This window comes from Phocoena phocoena, chromosome 15, assembly GCF_963924675.1.
Source record: "Phocoena phocoena chromosome 15, mPhoPho1.1, whole genome shotgun sequence".
Taxonomy (NCBI): domain Eukaryota; kingdom Metazoa; phylum Chordata; class Mammalia; order Artiodactyla; family Phocoenidae; genus Phocoena; species Phocoena phocoena.
Window position 1 is genome coordinate 75,351,949 of NC_089233.1, and position 24,943 is coordinate 75,376,891.

Below are 24,943 nucleotides of genomic sequence, written 5' to 3' on the forward strand. Positions count from 1 at the left end.
GTTTCCTTTTTCAGTCACTCACACAGAGAGTCCACCATCCACTGACTAAATAAAACCCTGACCTTAGCTAGGAACTCAGAAGTCCAGCTATGCCCACTCCTTCCAAATAACCACCAATTCATAACGAAACAAGTCCTTTATGTGTCATGGGTGAAGTGTCCAGCTTCACGATGAAATCTGGCAATGGCTTCCTCAATGTCTCCATCCACCTTCACTGCCAGGACAACCTACTGAGCCTCAGTCCCTAACTCTAGCCCTCACCACAGTGCTTTTCTGGAAAAGGAGGGGGAAGGGGAAGGAAAAGAGACGAACAAGAAGAGGGGGAGAAGGGAGAGGCAAGGTGAAGGAGGGGAGGAGGGGGAGGGGAGGGGGTGAATATCAACAGGAAACTCTTCCTGAGAGCTCAGGATGGGCTGAGCAGCCACAAGCATAAGGCATAAGCACTTTTTTTTTTTTTTTTTTTGCGGTACGCGGGCCTCTCACTGTTGTGGCCTCTCCCGTTGCGGAGCACAGGCTCCGGACACGCAGGCTCAGCGGCCATGGCTCACGGGCCCAGCCACTCCACGGCATGTGGGATCTTTCCGGACCAGGGCACGAATCCGTGTCCCCTGCATCGGCAGGCAGACTCTCAACCACTGCGCTACCAGGGAAGCCCGGCATAAGCACTTTGATGTAGTATCTCAGTTAATCCTCACAAAACCCTCAGAGGTAGGTATTGTTATCATCCTCATGCTCCAGATAAGGAAACTGAGCTGCAGAAGGATAAGTCACTTGCCAGGGTCACACAGCCTGTCCATGGCAGGGCCAGGCTATCAGCCAGCCCACACCCAGCCACCCCAAACGCTGACCTGTCCACTGCCAGGAACTGCCCACCCCTCCCCTTTCCCAGACCCACGCCTGCATGGAGCACTCCAGCCCTCAACAACTGAGAGCTCCTCTGCCCTTTCACTCTGTTCTTATCAGTTACTTCTCTGCTGTCCAGTCAAGCAGCCTCAGCCTCTCTGAGTCTTAGATCATGTCCCTCCTCTGCTCCAAGGGCTCTAGTGGCTTCCACCCCACTGAGAATCAAGTCCAACATTCTCACCAGCCCTCACCTCCTGCCACTCTCCGTGCAAGCTGCTCCAGTCACATGAGCCTTCACCACACCAGCATGACCCCCCCTGCCCCAGGGCCTTTGCACTTACTGTTCCCTCAGCCTGGAATGCTTTCCCTGGATGCTCCCATGGCTAACTTCTTAAAGCCCCCTGTTCAAACATCACTACCTCTGTGAAGCCATCCCCACTCAGCCTACCTAAGAAGAGCAATCACTCCCACTCCTGCACCCTTTATCCCCGTCTCTGTCTTGTTTTTCTCACTAGCATTTATCACTAGCTGGCACTCTGTGTATTTACTTGTTTATTTGTTCACTGTCTGTCCTTCCACCCATATGCAAGCTCCAGGAGGGGGAGGAACTCCTGGCCTTATTCACGATCATAGCACCTAGGGTGGTAGGCAGGTCTGTGAATGAATGAATGTATGCATGCATGAGCATCTCTGCAGCCTCACAATCCATTTGGGGCTGTCTCAAACTCAGCCTCTCTCATGCACGCATCAGTCATAGGAAGACAACCCTTGTCCATGAGAGAAAAAAGAGCCACAGATGAATGGAAGGAGGAAGCCCCACAAAGACCCTCCTGTACAGAGCTCAGAGAAGGGGATCCCCGGGCCGCCGTGGGAACCACAAATGCTCTGTGACTCCTCCCTCACAGAGCTCTGGCTGGAAGATCTCTCTCCCTCCTGAAGCCTCCAACTTAGACGCTCAGACAAACCCTGGAGTCATCTTCAGGGCAGCTATGGGGGAGAGGGAGGTGGGTGAGGAGGGGCTCACCCTCAGGGCCCTGCAAGGTGGGGTCAGCCCCTAAAAGCACATCCCCCTTGCCTCACCCTAGTCTCCTGGGTCTCCCTGCACATCCAACCACCAGCAAATCCTGTCGGCGCCACCTTCTAAACGCCTGTCCCCTCTCTGCCACCTCCCTGGTCAGGGCCACCACCATCTCCCACCTGGACTATGGCACTGCCTCTTCCCCGGTCAGCCTGCTGCCTCTCCTGCTCCAGCCCACACAGCAACTGAGGGATTCTGTAAAAACATAACCCACTCATGTTCCTCCCCTGCTCTCACCCCGCCAAAGGCCGGCTTCCGAAGCACCTGGAAACAAATCCCAATTCCTTACCTTGCCAGGAAAGATCTGGCCCCAGACACCTCCCCACTCACACTGCTCCTCACCCCCACCTCACGTCCCAGGGCCTTTGCACTTGCTATTCCTTCTGCCCAAACAACTCTAGGTACTCTACGCAGCTGCTCCCTCCCAAGGCTCAGTGACAATGCCACCTCCCTGCCGGGCCTCCCCACCTGCCCTCCTAACACAGACCATCCAGACCCACCCCTGACGCTATCAACCCCACCCCCTGCATTACAGTTTTCACAGCCCTGACAGTCTGAAGTAATCTGTGACTCATTCTTTCAGTTTCTGTCTCCCACCCACCCCAAGCACCCCAGCTGTGAGACCAACAAGGTCAGGAATAACGCTCCCGTTAACCCCGTATGCCCAGCACACACCCATACCAGGAACTAGAAAAATATTTAAAGAATCAAAATCTAAACTCTTATGTTGGGCTCCAGCTCAAATGTCACCTCTCCCTAAGGCTCCACCCAGAGGCGATCTCTGGTGGCCTCCCAGAGCTCTTTACCACAGCATGGCACCCTCCCCACTGTCCTAAGTTCTGGTCAGAGAGACACCCAGCCACCCTGGGCCTGGCATGGAGCTGCGATCTCTGTCTCACCTTGTGACAGGATTCTCCGGGTGGGCCCAGCAAGGCTGGGGAGAGGCGACCTAGGGGCGGCACTCAAGAATACTTTTATCTTGATCTTAATAACTATGGCTCTCCTATCAAATCCATGAGTCATGAACACTCTTGCTTAAGAGCAGACTGAAGTTTTAGGGACTTCCCTGGTGGTCCAGTGGCAGGGGCTCCACGCTCCCAATGTGGGGGGCCCGAGTTTGATCCCTGGTCAGGGAACTAGATCCCACATGCCGCAACTAAGAGTTCGCATGCCACAACGAAGAAGCCGCATGACACAACTAAAAGATCCTGCGTGCCACAACTGGGGATCCCACATGCCACAACAAAGATCAAAGATCCCGCATGCTGCAACTAAGACCTAGCACAGCCAAATAAATAAATATATTTTAAAACTATTTTTAAAAAAAGAGGAGACTGAAGTTTTAAAAAAGGAAGGAGGGTCAGATTAAATAAAAATATTATATAAATCATGTTGTAGCCGGTATATGAATATGACAAAAATCATAAGACTGATATTGCAGTAAGTCTTAGGAAACACTAATGGATGGATGGATTGATGGAAGGATGGATGGATGGATGGATACGGATGGATGGGTGGATGGATGAGTAGATGGATGGGTGGGTGGATGGATGGATAGGAGGATGGATAGGGGGATGGATGGATGGACATGGATGGATGGATGGATATGGATGGATGGATGAATGGATGGGTGGATGGACGGATAGGAGGGAGGATGGATATGGATATATGGATATATGGATGGATGGATGGGTGGATGGGTGGATGGGTGGATGGATGGATGGATGGATATGGACATATGGATGGATGGATGGGTGGATGGACGGATAGGAGGGAGGACGGAGATGGATGGGTGGATGGGTGGATGGGTGGATGGGTGGATGGATGGATGGATGGATATGGACAGATGGATGGAGATGGATGGATGGGTGGATAGATATATATGGATGGATGGATGGGTGGGTGGAGTGATGGATGGGTGGATGGATGGATGGAAGGGAGGACAGATATGGATGGATGGGTGGATGGATGGATAGGTGGATGGATGGATGAACAGGAGGGAGGGAAGAAGGAGAAAAAGAATGAAGTGAAAGGGAGGAAAGAAGGAGAAAAATGGGCCACACACATAGTAGGGTCTCAAAAAATATACTGAATTAACCCGTCAACAAAGGAAGCAGAGTGCTGTGTTGAGGAGCCAGAGCCCTAGAACCGCACCTGCTGGGTCACATCCTGGTTCAGCCTCTCCTCCCTGTGAGGCCCTGGGCAAGTGACATAGCCTCTCTGTGCCTCAGTTCCCTCATCTGTAAAATGAAACAATAAGAATCACCTCCATTAAGGTGTCAGAAGGACTAAGCGAGCTCGCGGGTGTCGAATGCCCAGGACGCAGCTTGACACACCCTAAGTGCTTGATATGTATCAGCTAATAGTAAGAAAAAGTAATTGAATCCATCCTCAGACCAGGACAGGAAAATGACCCAAAATCTCACCCCTTCACCTCTTCAAAAGCAGCCTGAAGTCCCACTGGCCTCCCCAGAAAGTTTTCCGGGAATGAAAGAGAAAAGAGGTGAACAAAGGCCTCCACAGCCCCCAGGCTCAATGGGAATAGGAGGGCAGTAGGCAGCAAGGTAATCTGAGAAGTTTAACAGGGAAGAAAGAACATGGGGTGGGGGAGAGAAAGAGGCTAAATTCAGTAGCCCAGGCTGCCTCTCCAGATAGCTAAATTCTGCTCTGTTACTTCTGCGTGCTTCAGCTTTTCTTAGCCTCCAAGGGGCTTTCGCCTAAATTAGTGCCTGCAATATGCCGCAGAGAAGAAAGGGAAGGTGAGGAGAAGCAGAGAAAGACTCAGAGTCCGCTGGGCCTGCCAAACCTGCGCTGACTGCCCAAAGGGTCAAAGTCAAATCGCAGAGCCTACCCCCAAGGCCACGGCCAGCAGGGTCACACCCACGGCCCACAGCCCAGCCCTCAGCGCTCCCAACACTTTCTCTGCCACATCCCAACCTCAGGAGCAGCAAACAACTCCTCCATCCACCGACCACCTGTGGCCACCTGCCCTCCCCAATCAGCTCAAACATCACTGGCTGCTCAGGTGGCTGGGTTCACTGCCCAAGAACCCCAGCATGTGTTTATTTCTGGAGAGAAAGGGAAACAGAGACAGCGAGCACATGCACGCATAATGTACACACTCTACTAATGCGTGGCAATGCCTATGCAGAATATAGCACCCCCGCTAACTAGCTCAGATTCACACTCGCGCATCACACGCTCACATCAGTCCCTGCAGTAAACACACAGAGAAACGCACGCGGAAATAGTCACCTTCGCGCTGTTTCTGCCAGATGGCAGAGCCTTGGTGGTTACTGCATCTGTCTGCACGTCTGTCTGCGCTCGTGTGTGTCTGTAATATTAACGATGGCTGATGTTACTGGGTTCCTGCCATGTGCCAGGCACTGTCCTACGTGCTACATCAACCCCATAACGTAGGTATTATTATTACCCCTATTTGACAGATGAGGAAACTGAAACACGGAGGCAGAGTCACTTGCCCCGAGATTATGCTGCTGGTGAGTGGCAGAGCTGGAATTCGAACCCAGGGAGTCCGGCTCCCAAGCCTGCACCCACGTCACTACTTTATGCTGTCGCAACCGGCCAGGCTCCACATGCACCCTGATCACCAGCTACGTATTAATTCCTGAAATAATGGATTAGCCCCATTTTGTGGATGTACAGATTAGAGAACAGAGGCACCAAGAGGCTAAACAACTTGCCCAAGGTCACAGCTAGGAAGGGGCAGGGCTGGGGTTGGAACCAGAGATTGACTCTAGATCCCAGGCCCTGATACGCCAGGAGGCTTCCAGCTGTAGAAAGGTAGTTAACTCCTAAAGTCAAAGGCAGGGGCTGTACAGCGAGCACCCGTTATGAGCGAGCCATGGTTTCATGACCCTGGTGGGCAGAGGCAGGGATCCCAAATGACCAGATGCCACTGGGGCCCTCACCAAGCCCACCATGCCAATGAGGGGCCAGATTGAAACACGACTGGCACAGACATGAGCCCGAAACCCCCAGGGAAGGTCCAGAAATGCCCGCAGTCAAGGTCGGGGGCCCAGCGACGCCCCTCCCCACCCAACAGGTCGCCCCAAGGGCAGAGTGTGCAAACTGGCAACCCACGGGCTTGGCCCACAGACGTGTTTTGTTTGGCCAACACAGTGTCTGTTAAAAATATGACTGAGTTGCCAACTTTTAAAAATTGAGTGATTTCATACACAAGACTCCACGTTTCCAGCTGCTGGAAAACACCTTTAAAAAGTCAGGAGATCTGGCAACACTGGGTTTGTGTTCCCACACGGGAACTGCTGCTCAGCTGCCCCTTTACACGGGACATGGGACATGGGACCTCCGGTCCTCCAGAAGGCATGGGTTCAGGGCTCTGGAGCTCGCCCGCCAGGCTCACTGCTATCCGAGCCCTGCCATGACCTCACTGTGTGATCGTGGGCCAATTACTGCTTCTGTGACTCAGTTTCCTCACCTGTAAAAGGGCAGCCACCCAACAGGACAGGTGCCTGGAACCCAGTAAGCACTCGATAAGTGTTAAATGGCATCGCTGTCTCTCCAACATCAAGGCCAAAGGCTTGAGGTACTGTTTTGTAATAGTAAGAGCTAGCACACATATAGTACTTGCTATCGCTTGGACCTGTCCTAAGAGTTGTACTTTTTTTTTTCTTTTTTTTATAAATTTATTTATTTATTTTGGGCTGCGTTGGGTCTTCATTGCTGCACGCGGGCTTTCTCTAGCTGCGGCGAGCGGGGGCTACTCTTCGCTGCAGTGCACGGGCTTCTCATTGCGGTGGCTTCTCTTGCTGCAGAGCACGGGCTCTTGGCGCGCGGGCTTCAGTAGTTGTGGCACATGGGCTCAGTAGTTGTAGCTCGCGGGCTCTAGAGCACAGGCTCAGTAATTGTGGCACAGGGGTTAGCTGCTCCGTGGCATGTGGGATCTTCCTGCACCAGGGCTTGAACCCATGTCCCCTGCACTGGCAGGTGGATTCCTAACCACTGCACCACCAGGGAAGTCCCAAGAGTTGTACTTTTAAGGGCTCATTTAATCTTCCCAAGAAACCCATGAGGCCACTCCTAGGTATATATACTCAAGAAAAGTGAAAACCTATGTCTGTACAAAAACTTGTACACGAATGTTCATAGCAGCATTATTCATAACAGCCAGACAGTGGAAACAACCCAAATGTCCATCCACTAACGAATGGATAAAAAAAGGTGATATATCCAGATAATGGACTAATATTCAGCCATAAAAAGGAATGAAATTCTGACACATCTACAACATGGATGAACCTTGAAAAAGTCATGCTAAGCGAAAGAAGCCACATACAAAGGGCCACACATTGTATAATTCCAAATCTGTAGAGACAGAAAATAGATTGGTGGTTGCCAGAGATGGGGGAGGGAAAGAATGGAGGGGGTCTACTAATGGGTTTGGGGTTTCGTCTTGGGGTGATGGAATGTTCTGGAATTAGAAAGCAGTGATGGTGCATAACCTTGTGACTATATAAGAGCCAGTGGTATGGACATTGTTAACGGTAAATTTTGCAGTGTATGAATTGTATCTCAATTTAAAAAAAAAATTAAAGAAACATCTATGAGACAAATATTCTTATCTCTGTTTTATACATGAAAAAACCAAGGTGCATGGAGATTAAAGATATCCAGGCTGATGCTGAAACAAGAGAAACAAAAAGACAGATGGTGAGGTGACGTAATTTTTCCTACACCTGGCTACTCTCTACCTGTCAACCCATGGGCATCTGGGTTTGCAACTTCACACAGACAAATCATTTCCTCTCTCTGGGCTCCAGTCAAAGGCCAGACTGAGACGACTCTTATCTAGATCCCTCTAAGGTCTTCAAGGATACTACAAGACTAGGGCATTGTAGTGGAACATTATTTATTCATATCTATAGGGACAGCTGTGGCCATTAATAAATGATGACTTTAACGACCCACAGTGGGAAATGGCCCTCTCCCAGGTGCATGGGAAGAAAACATTCTGGGTTTTCTGAGTCCAAGCCCTTCACACGGCTGGCTCAAATGTCAGAGCAAGGGGGCTCAGCATCCCACCTCCTCCTAAGAGGGTCTGACCAGGAGGACCGTCCCATTAGGGGAGGATGCCTTACTCACCAGGCAGGAAGACTACCTCACCGGGTTAGAGGGCCACCTCCCTCAGCAGGAGGAAACCCCACGAGACAAGAGGAGCCTCTTGTTCATAGGGTGGGAGGACCATCCCTCCCTCACCTGGAAGACCCCTCCATGGGACAACAGAAACTCCTCCCTCGCAAGATGGGAAGACCATCCTTACCCCATTTGGGGCAGCAGGATCTCACTGGGCTGGTGGCGGCTGGAGCTGCAGCTTTTCTGCAAACAAGCACCTAGAAAGTGCAGTCCTTTCTCTGAGCACGGAAGGGTCCCCAAGGGTGCCCTGCACTGGGGGTCTCTGAGGCAGCCCCAGTCTCAGATGCAGGGACCAATCTGCAAATGATGATGCATTAGAAGCCAGACAGAGAGAGGGAGAGACACAGAGAAAGAAACAGAGAATATGACCGAGGAGGAAAAGCAGAGGGAAGGGAAGGGAAGGGACAGACCCAGGTTGACAGAGAGCTCAGTAGGAAGCTGGAGGCAGGGCTGGGGACAGAAAGCAAATGGGGAGAATGAACACAAGTGTGCTCAAAGCCAGCAGCAAAGAGGCCCGGATGCAGAGGGAGGACCCCCCAGAGGCCTGAGTTTGGGGGTCCTTCCCACATGAAATGGCAGCACCAGCGCCGCGGCCGCCCAGGGTTTCTCTGGCCCGTGCTGCTCCCACGGGTCTACAGCGTGCGGCATATCTCTGCAAACCTCTTCAAGGGCCTTTTTGGCAAAAAAGAAATGCACATTCTCATGGTGGACCTAGATGCTGCGGGAAAGACCACCATCCTGTACAAACTGAAGCTGGGTGAAATCGTGACCACCATTCCCACAATAGGCTTCAACGTGGAAACCGTGGAATACAAGACCATCAGCTTCACTGTGTGGGACGTGAGCGGCCAGGACAAGATCCGGCCTCTGTGGCGCCACTACTTCCAGAACACACAAGGTCTCATATGACTTCGTGGTTGACAGCGATGACAGAGAGCGTGTGAATGAGGCCCGAGAGGAGCTCATGAGGATGCTGGCAGAAGACGAGCTCAGGGACGCCGTTCCGCTCGCGTTTGCTAACGAACAGGACCTCCCCAATGCCATGAATGCAGCTGAGATGGCGGACAAGCTGGGTCTGCACTCTCTGTGCCACAGGAACTGGTACATTCAGGCCACCTGTGCCACCAGCGGGGACGGGCTCTATGAGGGACTGGACTGGCTGAATCAGCTCCGGAACCAGAAGTGAGCTGTACTCCTCTCTCCTCCCCTCTCACTCCCTCCTTCTACCCTCGCTTTACTCTCATGTGGCAAACGTGCCCCCAGGGTGTGAGGGCCAGAAGCTGTCTCCATGGTCGGTCACGGTGTGCTTCACTGCGCTGTAAGTGTGCAGACGCGGCCTGCACCTGGGTTTTTATTTAACGTAAATGGTTTTTGTTTCCAATGAGGCAGTTTCTGGTACTCCCATGCAATAGTACTCAGCTTTTTTTAATTACAAAAAGAAAACCAACCCATTGTTTAGTACTGAGAAGGGATTTTAGGCACACGGGTCATCCAGGAGTCGCTGTGTCAGAAAAGCCCGATGTTCCTCTTCCGGGCTTTACATCTGTGTTGAGATCCATTTTGGTGGTTGGTTTTTAACCCAAACTCAGTGCATTTTTTAAAATAGTTACAAGATAAGGAGCACACAGAAGGGAGAAATGTGCCTAGTGTAGGTTCTGCAGTAATGGCTTGAGTCCAGTCCACCAGTGGTCTGTTTCCCGTTGGGAACATGAAACGGGGCAGAACCAGCTATGATCCATTCTGCATGGTCACAATAGGGGGTCCCTGTGATTTGCTCTGTCTTGGGTCATCCCACACCCCATAGCGTTTGTGCTTGTATCTGTGCTTACGTGGCTGCCCAGGAGATGGGCTGGAGGCTGCAGCCACCGCTCTCAGACCCCTTGGAGGAACCCCAGCCTTTTCTTGGGTCAGCACGGGCACTTTGGTTGGAACGCTCTTGTTTGAGCGGGAGCCCTGCAGTCCCCTTGCTTGCCTGCTCCGGGCTCTCTGGGGTCTCACCAGCAGGAGCGCGGGTGGTCATCCTTGAGCCCCAGCCCCTCGGAGCCCCTGTCTACATGTGCTTTCACTCCCTCAGCCTGCAAGGGTCAGATTTGCCATCGAAAAATGATAACCTCTACTTTTTTCTTTTGTATTTTGATAAACATTGAAGAAGCTGGAGCTGTTAAACGTTATCTTGGGGAAAACCTCAGAACTGGTTTATTTGGTGTCGTGGAACCTCTTACTGCTTTCAATACACAATTAGTAATCAAAACAAAAAACAAAACAAACAAAAAAGAAATGGCAGCACCAGACCTGCCCAGGAGCCCCCATCAGTGGGAGAGAGGGGAATGGGGGTTGGGGGGCAGCTTCCCCAGCCAGGCAGCAGCCTGCCAGGGCGGCCTCAGCCAAGGAGGAAGCTGGCTGGTCAGGCTGGGGGCTGGGCTTGGATGTGCCAAGCGTCCAGCCAGGTTGTCATGGCCACGGAGACAAAGAGAGGGGCTGATGAGGGGCCCCAGCCGCCTACAGTCCCCAGGGAAGCCCAGTCTCTCTCTAGGACCTGCTTAACCAGGGCTTCAGGCTGTTGGCCAACCACACATCCACGGGGAAGCCTGCAGGTCAGGGCCTATCCAGCTGCCTGGCTTGGAGAGGGGCATGAAAATCATGGCCCAGGCAGGGCCAGCAAAGAAAAGATCCCCAAGCATCTAGACTTTGCCAGCCAATCCTAAACACCTAACCTGCCTGGGCCTCAATTTTTTCATCCATTAAATAGGAAGAAGATCCCTCAGCTCATTCTAGCTCCCAGGGGTAAGGAGCTTATATGGAGAGAACCAAATGTCAGAACAACAGATTAATAATAAAGCTCACATTTACGGAGGTCATACCATGGGCCAGGGCCTGCTCTTGGCACTTTCCCCATCCTAACACAGCATTCCTCCAACTATCTGTTGGGAAGGACTACTTTTGTCTTTAATTTCTAATCCGTTTGAGACTAATACTTTCGAAAATTGCAATAAAAGTGAATTACTAGAAAAACAAAGTAAAAAGGCAGACTACGTGCCTAATTTTTCTAGTCCTGGACTAAACTGGCATAAAATTACTCTGTGAAATTGCTATAAAACTTTAAACGTTTACTCTCAGTTTCTGTCCTTATCTCCATGCAAACCACACTGAGTCACGCTCTTAGAGCAGGTGACCCTCACGACCACCCAGGAAGTAGGTCCTAGAGTAGGCATGAGGGCGGCCTGCACAATGGTTAAGAGTTCTAGCAGCCCAGGTCCTTGTACCGGCCCTGCCACTTCCTGGCAAAGGACTTCAATACCTCTGTGCCTCAGTTTCCCTATCTGCAATATGAGAATAAGACTAATGGTATGTCATAGGGGTTTTTGGTGGGGATTCAATGAGTCAATCCTGCGAAACTCTTTAGAACGGTAACTGACGTATTTAAACCCTCACTAAACATCATTTATTACTGTAAAATATCATTAAATGTCAGGTGGCATTGTTACTGTGACTCTCTATCTCCTCACCCTCACCCATAAACCACCACCAGATGAGTCAGGTATCTATTAAGATGACTAGCTTACTGTCTGCCGTTCCCGCAAGAATGCTAGCTCTATGAGGGCAGGGGCTTGGGTCGGGGTGCTGGCACCCATTAAACACCCACCTCAGCCTAGAACCATGCCTGGCACTTGGTGGGTACCCTCAAAATGGGAAGAAGCATGAACTCAAATCCTGGTTCTGCCATGTATTTGCTGTGTGACCTTAAGCAAATGACTCGACCTCTCTGGGCCTCCATTTCCTTATCTGTGAGATAGCAATACAATAATGATGCCATTGCCCATGCGTACAGGGAGGCTTGAAGAACGATGCTCCCTGTAGCACTTCTCAGCACTACACTTGGCAATGTCTGGAGACATTTTCAGTTGTCACAACTGTGGGGGAGGGGGGTTGCTACTGGCATCTAGTGGGTAGAGGCCGGGGACGCTGCTAAACACCCTACAGTGCACGGGAGAGCCCCCCCACACCAAACAATTACGTGGCCCAAACTATCAATTATGTGAAGGTTGAGAATTCCTAATATAAAAGAAAAAGAATCACCTAGATACCTATTAAGAGGGGAACGGATGTATAAACTCCAGTATAATCGTCCTGTGAAAGAGTAGGCAGAAGTTAGAAGGAATGAGCTGGAAGTGTGCAAAACAACATAAAAAGATCCCCTAGACAGTGAACAAGGCTGCGGAATACTGGGTGATCACAAGACATTACCCTCAGGGAGCAGGTAAAGGGACAGAGCTAGAATGTAAACCAGGAGCCTGGCTCCGGAGCCTACAGCTTTAAACATGGCCTCGGTTTGAGGCCTTTTACTTAAACAAATGCACACACTTAAAAACACACCCTGTCTTTTCCACAGGTTCACGTTTATGTATGTCAATGACACAAACACACAGGGAAAGATCTGGAACACTGCACAGTAGACTAGTAACAAGAGACACTGGAGGTGGGGGCAACCAGGGGTAGGAAGGAAAAGGTTCCCTTGTCTGTAATTTTCTACAAGGAGATTTTGCATTCATATCTGTCACATAATTAAAGATGAGCGATAAATTACACGTGGACAGACCCTTTGGGGTGATCACTTGGTAATGTATAGAAATACTAAATCACTACGATATGCACCAGGAGCTAACATAGTGTTGCAGGTCAATTATACTTCAGAAAACAAACTCACAGAAAAAGAGATCAGATTCGTAGTTACCAGAGGCAGGGCGTAAGAAAATTTGCTCAAAAGGTACTAACTTCCACTTATAAGATGTACAAATACTAGGGATGTAATGCACGACATGATGAATACAATTAGCACCACTGTATGTTATTCATAAAAGGTGTTAAGACAGTAAATCCTGAGCTCTCACCACAAGGAAAAACACTTTTTTCTGTTGCTTTTGTTTTGTATCTGCCGGAGATGATGGGCGTTCACTAATCTTACTGTGGTGATCGTTTCATGATGGATGTAAGTCAGATCATTATGCCGCACACCTGACACACAGTGCTGTAGCTCAATTACATCTCAATAAAACTGAAGGGAAAATTAAATAAATAAATACTAAAACAGATGTATATACCCTTTAACCCAAAAGTTCCCTTCCCAGAAATGAATGAACTTACAGGTGTGAAGCAGTCTGCATCTGTCATACCATCGTTTGTAATGGCGAAAGATGGGAACAACCTCAGTGTCTATCAAGAGGAGACCAGCTTAAAAAAAGCCACCACGGGGCTTCCCTGGTGGCGCAGTGGTTGAGAGTCCGCCTGCCGATGCAGGGGACGCAGGTTCGTGCCCCGGTCCGGGAAGATCCCACATGCCGCGGAGCGGCTGGGCCCGTGAGCCATGGCCGCTGAGCCTGCGCGTCCGGAGCCTGTGCTCCGCAACGGGAGAGGCCACAACAGTGAGAGGCCCGCGTACCGCAAAAAAAAAAAAAAAAAAAAAGCCACCATGCATCCATCCAGTGGAATTCTATGCGCTATTATAGAACAACCTCCAGGATACAGGGTGAAAAGGGGGACAAAGCCAAGTGCAGAAATGTGAGTACAACAAGCCATCACTTTCATGTAACAAAAGGGGTGTGTCCAGACTATCTGAAGGGCCCAAGGTCAGCGGCTAGCTTTGGGGCGGGACCTGGGAGGCTGACTTTTTTTTTTTTGACTTATTTTTTTAGAGTAGTTTTGGGTTCACAGCAAAATGGAGCAGAAGGTACAGAAATGTCCCCTCTACCCCCTGCCCCACACACGCACAGCCTCCCCCATTATCGGCGTCCCCCACCAGAGTGGTGCATTTGTTACAATCAATGAACGTGCGCTGATACATTACCGAGAATCACCCAGAATCCATAGCTTACATTATGTTGTGTACATTCTACAGGTTTGGACAAATGCATAATGACATGCAACCATCACTATGCCACTACACAGAGCAGTTCCACTGCCCTAAAACTCCTCTGTGTTGCACCTTTTCACCCCTCCACACACCCCAACCCCTCACAACTACTGATCTTTTCACTGTTTCCATAGTTCTGGGAGGCTGACTTTTTCATCTGCATTACTTATGCCTTTTTAATTTGAACCATGGAAATGATTACATACAATACATATAAAAATAATACATAGTATACGTATATATAATTTTTAGGTACACACATATATACATATATAGTTATGTATACGTGTATATTTATAATGTTTTAAAAATTAAAAGGCACAAAAGAGCAGATACTGTATGATTCTACTTTACATAAAGTTCAAAAGCAGGCAAAACTAATCTGTGATGACTAAAATCAGAACAGTAGTTACTTTGAGGGATACCGACTTGGGAGGGAACACCCTCTGGGGTGCTGGCAATATTTACCAGCTGATGTGGGTGAAGGTTACACAGATAAATTCCATGTAAAAATTCATCAAGCTGTACACTTAATATTGTAGGTAAGACATGCCTGAAAAAATTTGCATGTAAGACATGCCTAAAAGAATTAAAATTAAAAAATTTTCAGGAAAAAACAAAGTTCAATCACAGTGAGGGGGATTTCTAGAGAGCCCCTCATGGCCAGAGGGAACACTTTGCTTGGGGCCCTGGGAGGGGGCCAAGCTGGGGTCGAGGCACCCCTCACCTCGGCCCCCCAAAAGAAACCAAACGGGAATCAAGCTGGCCTTTGTGGCCGGGTCCAGCAGAACAGGACAAAGGGCCAAATGACGGCCCCCTGCCCCCTCCAGCCCCCCTAGGACACTGAAGCCCATTCACGTTGGAGGCTGGCCATTTCCCCAGGGCTCCAGCCGCCCTTCTCTCCGGAGCCGGAACAATATCCCCTTTGACCACCCCCTTGTCTCCCACTTCCGCATTTAATTGCAAGTTCATGGGTATTAAGTGGCCCATACAGCTGAACTAGCTCCCTCTCCCCTCCCCGCCCCCCAAAAAAGAGGCCCACAGCGCTGTCTCTGTTCACTGCCCCTCTGTGAGCCCGCTCCTCCACAATGATCTGTCCAGAGAGAAAAAAGAAAGAACCCCCCTTCCTCCCCCCTCCACGCCCCCCTCAAAAACTCTGTTCTCACCCAGAAAGTGCCGCCTTGCAAACCAAGCTGCTCTGGGCCCTGGCACGGGGGCGGCAGGCAACCTCTGTTCCAACTTGCCAGGCTGCCGCAGGCTCGCTTTGCACCTCCCTGGTACCCCACTTGATGCTTGAGGAAACCGAGGTCCAGGAACGGTGGGTGACAGGCCTGCCGTCCAGCCAGGGCCAGGGCTAAGAGCCTCAAAACTCCTCCACCTGGGTGTCCTGATTTTCCCTTAGCTGTCTTCGTGCCCGCACTCAAGGGGGCGACCTAAACCTTTGACCCTTAATCCCTTCTCTAGCTTCAAAACCCCAGGGACAACTCTGAGCCGGTGACCTTTAAGGGTGGGAAGGAGGTTACATAAGCCATATGAGCCCACTGCCCTTCACATGAACCCACTCTGGCCCTGGTTCATGGATTTCTACTGCCAGAATGTCCCCTAGCCTGTAACACCCATCCTGACTGCCTACACCTCCTCCAGGAAGCCTTCCAGGTTACACCAGTCAAGGTCTAACTTCCCCTCTGCTGAAAAGCCTCACCTCCCACATTCCTCCACCACCAATTCAAGTCTGAGCCAGCTCTATCACCATCCTGAATTTGTCACCCTCTCTTTGTACCACCTCCTGGTGCAAGCTGCCACCATCCTTTGCCAGTTACTGCCACCAATCAGTCTTGCTGGTCCTACAGCCCAGCCTCCACACTCTGACCCAAGCGGCCCCTTTTAAAACATAAATCAGACCATACTCCCGCCGGCTTACAGCCCTCCAGGTCTGCCCGCCGCGCCAGGAGGAAGGGCCTCCCCCACCCCCGCTCACCTTTACCTGCCAGGCTCTGCCCAAGTGCCCATTACCTTCCTCACCTGATCTCCTCCCCTCCCTCCCTCCACTCCAGCACCTGCTGCACTTCAAACTCACCAAGTTCTCGCTCACCTCCCAGTCTCTGCACTTGCCATTTCCTCATGGAACTCTCTTCCCCCAAAAGTGTCACATACCTGGCTCCCATGCATCATTCATGGCTTTGCTCCCAGGTCAGGCCTTTTCTGAGCGCCCAGCGGGAGGCAGAACCTCCTCCAGGTCGCTCTTCATCACACCCACCATCCTCCCTGCCCTGATTCCATCCCAGCATGCAGGTGTTAAAATTTGGAATGGTCCAGCTCCTTTGCACTTGTTATTTCTCTGTCGCCCCCCTGTTAGAACATCAGCTCCACCAGGGCAGGGACTTTGTCTGTTTTGTTCACTCCTGTGTCCCCAGCACCTAGTACAGCATCTGGCACACAGGAGGTGCTCAACGGGGCTTCCCTGGTGGCGCAGTGGTTAAGAGTCCACCTGCCGATGCAGGGGACACGGGTTCGAGCCCTGGTCCGGGAGGATCCCACATGCCGCGGGGCAACTAGGCCCGTGCATCACAGCTGCTGAGCCTGCGCTCTGGAGTCTGCGAGCCACACCTGCTGAGGCCCGCACACCTAGAGCCCGTGCTCCGTAACAGGGGAGGCCACCACGATAAGAAGCCCGCGCACCGCGGCAAGCAGTGGCCCCAGCTCACCGCAACCGGAGAGGGCCGCGTCCAGCGATGGGGAACCAGGGAGGCCAAGGGTAAATAAATAAAATAAATAAGTTTATTTTTTTTTAAAAGGAGGTGCTCAATAAAGGTGGGGGATTTGATTAATTAGCGCAGGATTGCTCCTATTCTTCTTTAACTGCATTTAATTCAAGAGCTGCCTCACGCTCTGTTACAGTAAGCAAGCACAACGCACCAACTGCTGCTGCCAGCTCTCGGGCTACTAACTGGACCAGCCAAGATCTCCCTGCAGCATGAGGAGGGTCTGCATTTCAGGGTTTCCATACAGCTCCTGAAGCTGGAGCAGAGAGAAGGGGCGGGGGCCTCCTACCAGGTGCCGGGCGGGGACGGGCAAATGAAGGCCCGCTCTGGGGACTGATCACCCCACCCCTCTGCTGGCCGAGACCTCCTCCTCTCTGCAGGTCCAACTCAATCAGGGTGCCCCAGAGGCCAATCCTTCCCCCGTCAGAATCACCCACTCCTTTCCCACATTCTCAGCTGCTGCTGAGTGGAAACATGACGGTCAAGAGCAGGGTTCTGGTGCAGGGAGGCCTGAGTTCGAATCCTGCCTCCGCCTCTTGTCAGAGACCCTTAGAAACTCTGCTGGCTGCGTGAGCCTGGGCAGGTTACTGAGCCTCTCTGTGCCTCAGTTTCCCCTTTTTTAAGGAGCTCTACCTCACTGGGTAGTTGGAGGGACTGAAGGAGGGAAAAACAGCTAAACCAACACTTCTCAAACTGCAGCGTGCTTGGAAGTCATCGGGGGGCCTGTTAGGAGCAGATTCTGATACAGTGGAGCTGGAGTAGGTCCAAACTCCCTTGTGGATGCTGTCAGTCCCTGGAGCAAACCCAGAAGAGAGCAAGGACTTTGGGGCTTTTGCATACAGTACGTGCTCAGTAAAATGTATATCCTGTAGTCACTGTCATCTGACTAAATGAGTCTGCAGAGGGCTGTGTATCTGTCCTCCTACTGGGATTACATTGGAATCTTTTCAGATCTCTGTGAGACCCTGACTTAAATCTGTAAACATAAATAAATAAAAGTTTAATTTTTAAAAATTAGCAGCTACCATTTATTGAGAAGCCACTTGTTTTCCTCCATTTAATTCTCAACACTCCCCTGCACACTGGGCTGGGGGTGGCAGGGGCTCACTGCATGGAGACCCTCGCAACCACCGAGTTTAAGATGCTCCCCAACACACTGTCTGTAGCCTCCTAAGAATAAAGAGCAACTTCTATAAATCCTGTAACCCTTCTTTGAGCAGCACAGTCCCACCACTGCCCTGGAGCTGGTGTGCTTTCAAAGCATCAGTTGGTTCACGGTAAAGTATTTCAAACGCCACCATCTGGGACCCCGTTCGGTCCAAGATGCATTCTGTTAACATAGCCCAAGACTGGAGGGGCCCTCCCGTGCACCCCACGGGAAGACTCTAGCATCGCCATTTAGACAGGAGGAAAATGAGGAGCAGAGAGGTTGACCAGCTTGTCTGGGGTCCTGCTGGCGTGCAGGCTTCTGTCCACCCCAAGAGGACCAGCGAGGGCCTGTGTGGGAGGGGCAGGGGCTGCCTCCCCGCTGTCGGGCACCTCCACCCATGCAGATAGGATCTTGCTCTCATCAGCCGCTGCACCAGGGGCCCAGCAGCCCCTGCCATAAAGGGGCCCTGGGAGAACTTTGATGTGGTGGAGGATGGAGCCGGCCTGACTCAGAAGCCGGGGCCAGCCGTGGGGGAGGGGAAGACCCACACCTAGCCTTCAACATGGTCTCAGCCTCTCTCCAGTCCACTTGGGCCCCCCAGGTAGTTTCAGTGTAACTGTTCCACCAAACCCTTTTACTCCTGACCGCATCTAAACCTCATAAAAATCCTTCGAGTTAGGTACAACAATCACTCCCCATTTTAGAGGTGGGGAAACTAAGGCACAGAGAGGCTAAGTGACCTGCTCAAGTGGCAGAGCTGGATTCAAATCTAGGCTCAGCTGATGCCAGGGCAGGCCTAAACTTATTTATAAGTACTTTAACCAGAGGGTGACCAACCATCCTGGTTTATCTAAGACTGAGGGGCTTCCTGGGATGAGGGACTTTTAGGTTTTCTTCTTGGTTTTGCTTTGGTTTTTTTGTTTTAATTTATTTGTTTGTTTGTTTTATTTTTGGCTGTGTTGGGTCTTTGCTGCCGCACATGGACTTTCTCTAGTTGAGGCGAGCGGGGGCTACTCTTCACTGCGTTGCGTGGGCTTCTCATTGTCGTGGCTTCTCTTGTTGCAGAGCACGGGCTCTAGGAGCACAGGCTTCAGTAGTTGTGGCACGTGGCCTCAGCAGTTGTGGTGCACGGGCCTAGTTGCTCTGCGGCATGTGGGATCCTCCCGGGCCAGGGATCGAAACTGTGTTCCCTGCATTGGCAGGCGGACTCTCAACCACTGCGCCACAGGGAAGCCCGGGACTTTTAGTTTTAAAACCAGGACGGTCTCAAGCAAACCAAGGCAGCTGGTCGCTCTATTTACCACTCTACCCATCAATAAAAATAAAGATAATAATAACAGTGAAAGTAACAACAGCTGAAAACCACTGAGCACTTACACGTGCCAGGCTCTGTCCAAACCCCCGAAGCAGGATTTTCCTTGACTCCTCACCACACAGGCCTGGAGGCGAGGCTTTTGTTCGCCTCCCCTCCTCCCCCATTTCACAGATGAGGAAAATGAGGATGGGAAGGCTGCACAACTTGCCCACGGTCAGCACCAAGTAGAGGGCACACAGCCTCTCGGATGGCAGGAGGATGACTCGCCACGTCCTGAGGCTCTTGGAGTGCGCGAAAACCACCCCAGGAGCCATGGTCCGCTTTCAGCACTGACCTTTATGAGAGCAGTGTCTTTAACATACATGACACGGGACCAAACTATTGTGGCTGCAAATCGTCACAGGATTTCTAAAAATATGAACTTACAATGTGCCACTTAAAAACTCGGTGGCCAGGGCTTCCCTGGTGGCACAGCGGTTGAAAGTCCGCCTGCCGATGCAGGGGACACGGGTTCATGCCCCGGTCCGGGAAGATCCCACAAGCCGCAGAGCAGCGGGGCCCGTGAGCCATGGCCTCTGAGCCTGTGCGTCCGGAGCCTCTCCACAACGGGAGAGGCCACAACAGTGAGAGGCCCGCGTACCGCAAAAAAAAAAAAAAAAAAAAAAACAACTGGGTGGCCTTTGGGTGAGTTCCTGTACTTCTCTGGGCCTCAGTTCCCTTGTCTGTAAAATGGGGATAATAAGAGTCCTCTCCTCACAGATGACAGTGAGCATCCTGTGAGATCACACTGCAGGGCTTAGAACATGATCTACAAAGGAAACAATAAGTATCAGCTATTATTATTAATGGCTGTAGTAGTACTGGTATCACTATGTATTGACATCACATGCAGTGTAGTTTTATGGAAACCATGTAAGATAAGGCACACTCCCGCTTTCAGCAACTCTCCATGTCTGTGTGGATAAATGATGTCAAACTGTGAGAGGCCAGGCCCAGCCGGGCCCTCCCCCTCGCTGACAAGCATGGAGATGAGACCCTTCCAGCCGCCCACCCAGCAACAGCCATCTCCACAGAAGCAAGTCCAGACCGGCCCACCACTCAGCAGCACCCAGAAGGCTCCTAAAACCGCCCTTAATGGGATCCGTTCTGGCCAAAGCACGATCCTTTAGTAGGTGAGAGCCAAGGCAACAGTTCCCGCCACATGGAAACTGGCTTTCTGCTCAGAAACCAGCCCAAATCCTGAACTTGGCCGCTCCTCTCCCCTTCTCCCCACCCATCTACTTTCTTCACAGCAGCCAGAGGGATTCTTCTAAGATAACTCATTCACCGTGACCCCCTGGCCAAAAACCCTCTGCTGCTCTTAGAATAAAAGCCCAGCTCCTCCCCTGGGCTCCGTGTGATGCAGACCCCACAACGCTGTTCAGACCTCCTCCCCCACCCACTGTCCCCTCACTCACTCCACCCCAGCCCCACACCGGCCTCCCTGCTGATCCTAAAACTGGCCAAGCTCATCCCTGCCCCAGGGCCTTTGCACAGGCTGCTCCCTCTGCCTGGAACACAATTCCTCCTGCCCTTCCTCCCATGGCTGGCTTCTTGGCAACCAGGTTCCAGTTCAAAAGTCACCTCACCAGACAGGCCTTCTCTGATCATCAGATCCAAAACAGCCCCCAACACTATCTAATTTATAATCCCTGTATTACGGTATTCATAGCACTTGTCACTTGCAGAATTTTTCTTGTTTATTGTCCGTCTCCTCCTATTTAGATGCCAGGTCTTTGATGGCAAGGATTTTGTCTGCTTTGCTCCCTGTTGCTTCTCCAATGCCTGGCACCTAGTAGGACCTTAATCAGTATTTCCTGACAGTATGAAGACATTAGAAAATAAGAGTTCTGGAGCTTAAAATGTATCTAACACAGTAGATCACCTATTCCCTGTGTGACAAGGGCTCTGAGAGAAGACAGGCAGTGCAGAGAGCAATGGGGAATCTGACCCAGCCTGGGCAGGGGGAGGGACGAGCCAAGGAGTAGAAAGTACTTTAGACCTTCGCCCCGCAGAGTGTGGTCCCTGGACCAGCAGCACGGGCATCTCATCTCCTGGGAGCCTGTTACAAATGCAGCATCTCAGACCCCACCCCAGACCTGCTGATCCAGAATCTGCGTTTTAATTAGACCCAGGCAGTTCTACGTATAGTAAAACTTGAGACATCTTGGGTTAGACCCCAGGAAGAGTAGGCAATAGCAGGCATGTCTGGTTCAGGGTGTCCCTGGGAACCAAAAGATCCAGGGCAGGCCTATGAAGCCACCCTCATATAAAAAGTGGCCTCCCAGCAGCACAGGCCAGAAAGAGTGGTGAGGCCCATCGGGGTCCCTGAGCATCCTTCCTCCCTCAGGCCCGAAATAGGATCCGAGAAGCCCAGAGCCTTGCATATGTGAGTGGGGAGGGAGAAGGGGGATTAGAACCCAACAGATTTATGTGGCAGACTCCCCGAGAGCCACACCATCTGGAGCCCCTTTGTGATACAGGGAAGGGAGGACAGCGGAGAGGCAGCGAGCCGGAAATATTTACAAAGCATGGGGCAAGGGGGCAAAGGAGGTAAGTGCAGGGAGAGGCAGGGGGCCACCTGTCACCAGGAAACCCGCAGCACCCCCTCCTCCACCTCCCAGCCACCTGCAACAGACAGGGCCACACACCCCAAAAACTGCTTAGAATCTATGTGAATCCACCCTTTCTGCAGCTCCCGGAGATGTGACCTCCTGAAAGTCAACCCTGAGCCCTGCTCTTGGTACATGTACCTGTGGAGAAGCTGATCCCTCACCTCCATCGATAAGGATGAACACGTGCCCCAAGCCAGGCAATCCGAGTTCTGGGCTCCTAGATAAGCAATACTTGGTTCATGGATGGGTACATGTCCTAAGGGTCAGGCCGGAGAGCACCTGGATCCAGCCATGCCTGAAGCCATTTTTCCTGAGTCAACTGAGCCCATAATAGCCTTTTTTTTTTCCTTAAGACTATGACTTGGAGTTTCTGTCATTCACAACCCAAAGAGTTCTGACTAATATATCTGTTAAAGCACTTACCACACTGTAATGTCATTACTTGTGTCCATTCTCTCCCCTGGATTAGAACTCCTTGAGGACACAAACCATTGTTTGATTTAGTGCTGTTCCTGATGCCTAGAAGAAAGCCTGACATACAAAATAATCTCAAGAGATATGGGACAATGAATGGGTGGCTCTTCCTTCCTTCACTCTACAAATATTCACTGAGCACCCTCTGTATGCCGGACATTGCTCTAGGTCTGGGAGCAACAGGGAACAGGAGGGACAAAAATCCCTGCCCTCCAGGAGTTTAAATTCTAGTGAGGGGAGAGCAGAAAATTATCAAACAAGTAAGTAAAATCTAAGTGCAATGGAGAAGGGGGAGAGGGAGCATGGGGAAGAGGTATGCTTTTAGATGGGAAGGTCAGGGAAGGTTGCACTGAGAAAGTGGGATATCAGAGCAGAGACCCAAAGAGGTAACAAACCACAGGAACACCTGGAGAGTGTTCTAGAGCAAGCAGACAGTAAGTGCCAAGGCCCTGAGGCAGGAATGTGTCAGGTATGTTTGGAGATGAAGTCAGACAGACAGACACGTGGAGCAGGAAAAACAGATACTGAAGGGCCTCCTAGGTCATCATCAAGGCCTCGACATTTACAGCAAGTGAGGTGGGAGTTACAGGAGGGTTTTGAGCAGAGGAGGAACGTAACCTGACTTACAGACAGTTTGTGTGGAGAATCACCTGTCCGGGGCAAGGGCAGAAGCAAGAGACCAGGGAGGAGGTGACCACAACAGTGCCGGCAGGAAACAATGGTGGCCAAGACCATGGTGGCAGCGCAGAGGGGTGAGGAGTGACCATATTCTGGACGCTCGTTGAAAGTGGAGCCAGCTGGACCTTCTAAGCTTTCGGATGCAGGATGTAAGAGGAAGAACAGAATCGAGATGGCCCCAGGGATGAATCTGAGCAGGTGGAAGGATGGAGGGACCACTACCTAGACAGAAGGGGCTGTGAGCAGGGCTAGCTGGTGAAGGTGGGGTGTTGGCAATGCCCGCTAGACACCCAAGGAGAGATGTCATCATCATCCGGGTACAGATGCTTGGAGGTCAGGGCAGAGGTCAGAGCAGGAAATATAAATTGGGGAAACGTTAGCAAAGGGATGGCAGTTAAAGTGATTGAACAAGACGAACTCAATCACAGAATTAGGATAAAATGACAGACGGAGAGAAGGAAGGAGCCATCCCCAGCCCCCTGACACTGGGCTCCCACCCTCACAGGTGATAAAGAGTAATAATGACGTCAGCTCCTCCTTCTAGAATGACCTGCTGTGGACAAAGGAGCTGCACATCCAGCATCTCACCTGTGTCCAAGAAAGAGGCAGGGGAGGATACAGCACTGCCCGCCCCACTGCATCACCCAGCTGAGGAATCTGAGGCTCGGGGAGGGACAAGGCTGTCGCAAGGTAGTCCCAAGGCTGTCAGCTGGCAGAGCTGCCCGAATCGGGCCCCTGGCTGTCGACACCATGTGCTGCTACCAAACACAGCTTTTCCTGAGCGGAAATAAAAAGGACCCCCCCCCCCCGCCGCCCACCCCACCTTCCAGGGCTGCCAGCACAGAGGATGTGACAAAGACTGACACATGGGGAGGGGGCTGAGAACATACCTTGGCCCGAGACATCGAGATATCGTGGTGACTGGCAGACGACAGTGCTGGCACCAAGCTGCGGAGCCAGGAGGGGTGGCCAGCACCCAGCTCAGGCCTGGGTCTCCAGAGTCTCCCCAGCATCGAGGTCTCCCACTTCTTGGACTTACAGGCCAGCCCCGAGCCCCGAACGCCACCTCCCTCCCCCAGGGATGGGGCACCTCTCTCCAAGCCTCGATTTCCTTGTCTGTAAGATGGGCGGCAAACAAAGACATGTTTATGTCATCTTTTCATCACAGCAGCTAATATTTGTTGAGCTTCTAATGTGTGCCAGACACTGATCTAGCCCATGGTTCTCAGTCTCAGCACTACTGATGTTCGGGACCAGATAATTCATGGCACGGAGGTGGTCCTAAGGCACTGTAGGTCATTTAGCAACCTCCTTGGCTTCTACCCACCAGATGCCAGTAGCATCCTTCCTCTGCAATTATGACAACTAAAAACATCTGCACACTTTGCCAAATGTCCCCAGGGGAGCAAAACGTGCCCTCGTTTGGACACCCCTGTTCTAGGCGCAGTTCTACACTGACCAGGATGTCAGCTCCACAAGGGCAAAGATCCATTGGCCAAATCTGGGGCCCAGATTTAACATAAGGGGTCTGGATTCAGAATCTTGTTCAACCACCCCGTTATCCTGAGTCTCAGAGGACTATGGGAGGGTTTATATGACCCAATATTATGTACGGGTCCGCCACACATGAGTGAGAAGCCAGCAACTGTCTTTTTTTAATTGTCAGTTTATCTTAATTTGAAAAATAATGCGTTCATTATAACTAGTGAACAATGAAAAAAAAAATACAAAGATAAACAAAATATCTTTCTCTAAAACCCTCCCCATTCTCAGCCCAAGGCCACCAATGTTAATATCCTGGGATGCATCCTCCAGTGCCTCTCTCGACATTCACAGATACTCATCCAGAGGGTCTTTGGGCTGTTGGGTTTTCTCCTTCAAAACTGGGATCACCCTCTACACTT

General features: G+C 51.3%; 1 protein-coding gene and 1 pseudogene across 1 annotated transcript in view; one reads left to right on the forward strand and one right to left on the reverse strand.

Annotated features, from left to right (window-relative positions):
* The window catches only part of PREX1 (phosphatidylinositol-3,4,5-trisphosphate dependent Rac exchange factor 1), a 195,515-nt gene that overhangs the window by 150,294 nt on the left and 20,278 nt on the right, over positions 1 to 24,943 (reverse strand). The gene's annotated exons all lie outside the window — the stretch shown is intronic.
* Positions 8,666 to 9,284, forward strand: LOC136134592 (ADP-ribosylation factor 1 pseudogene; annotated as a pseudogene).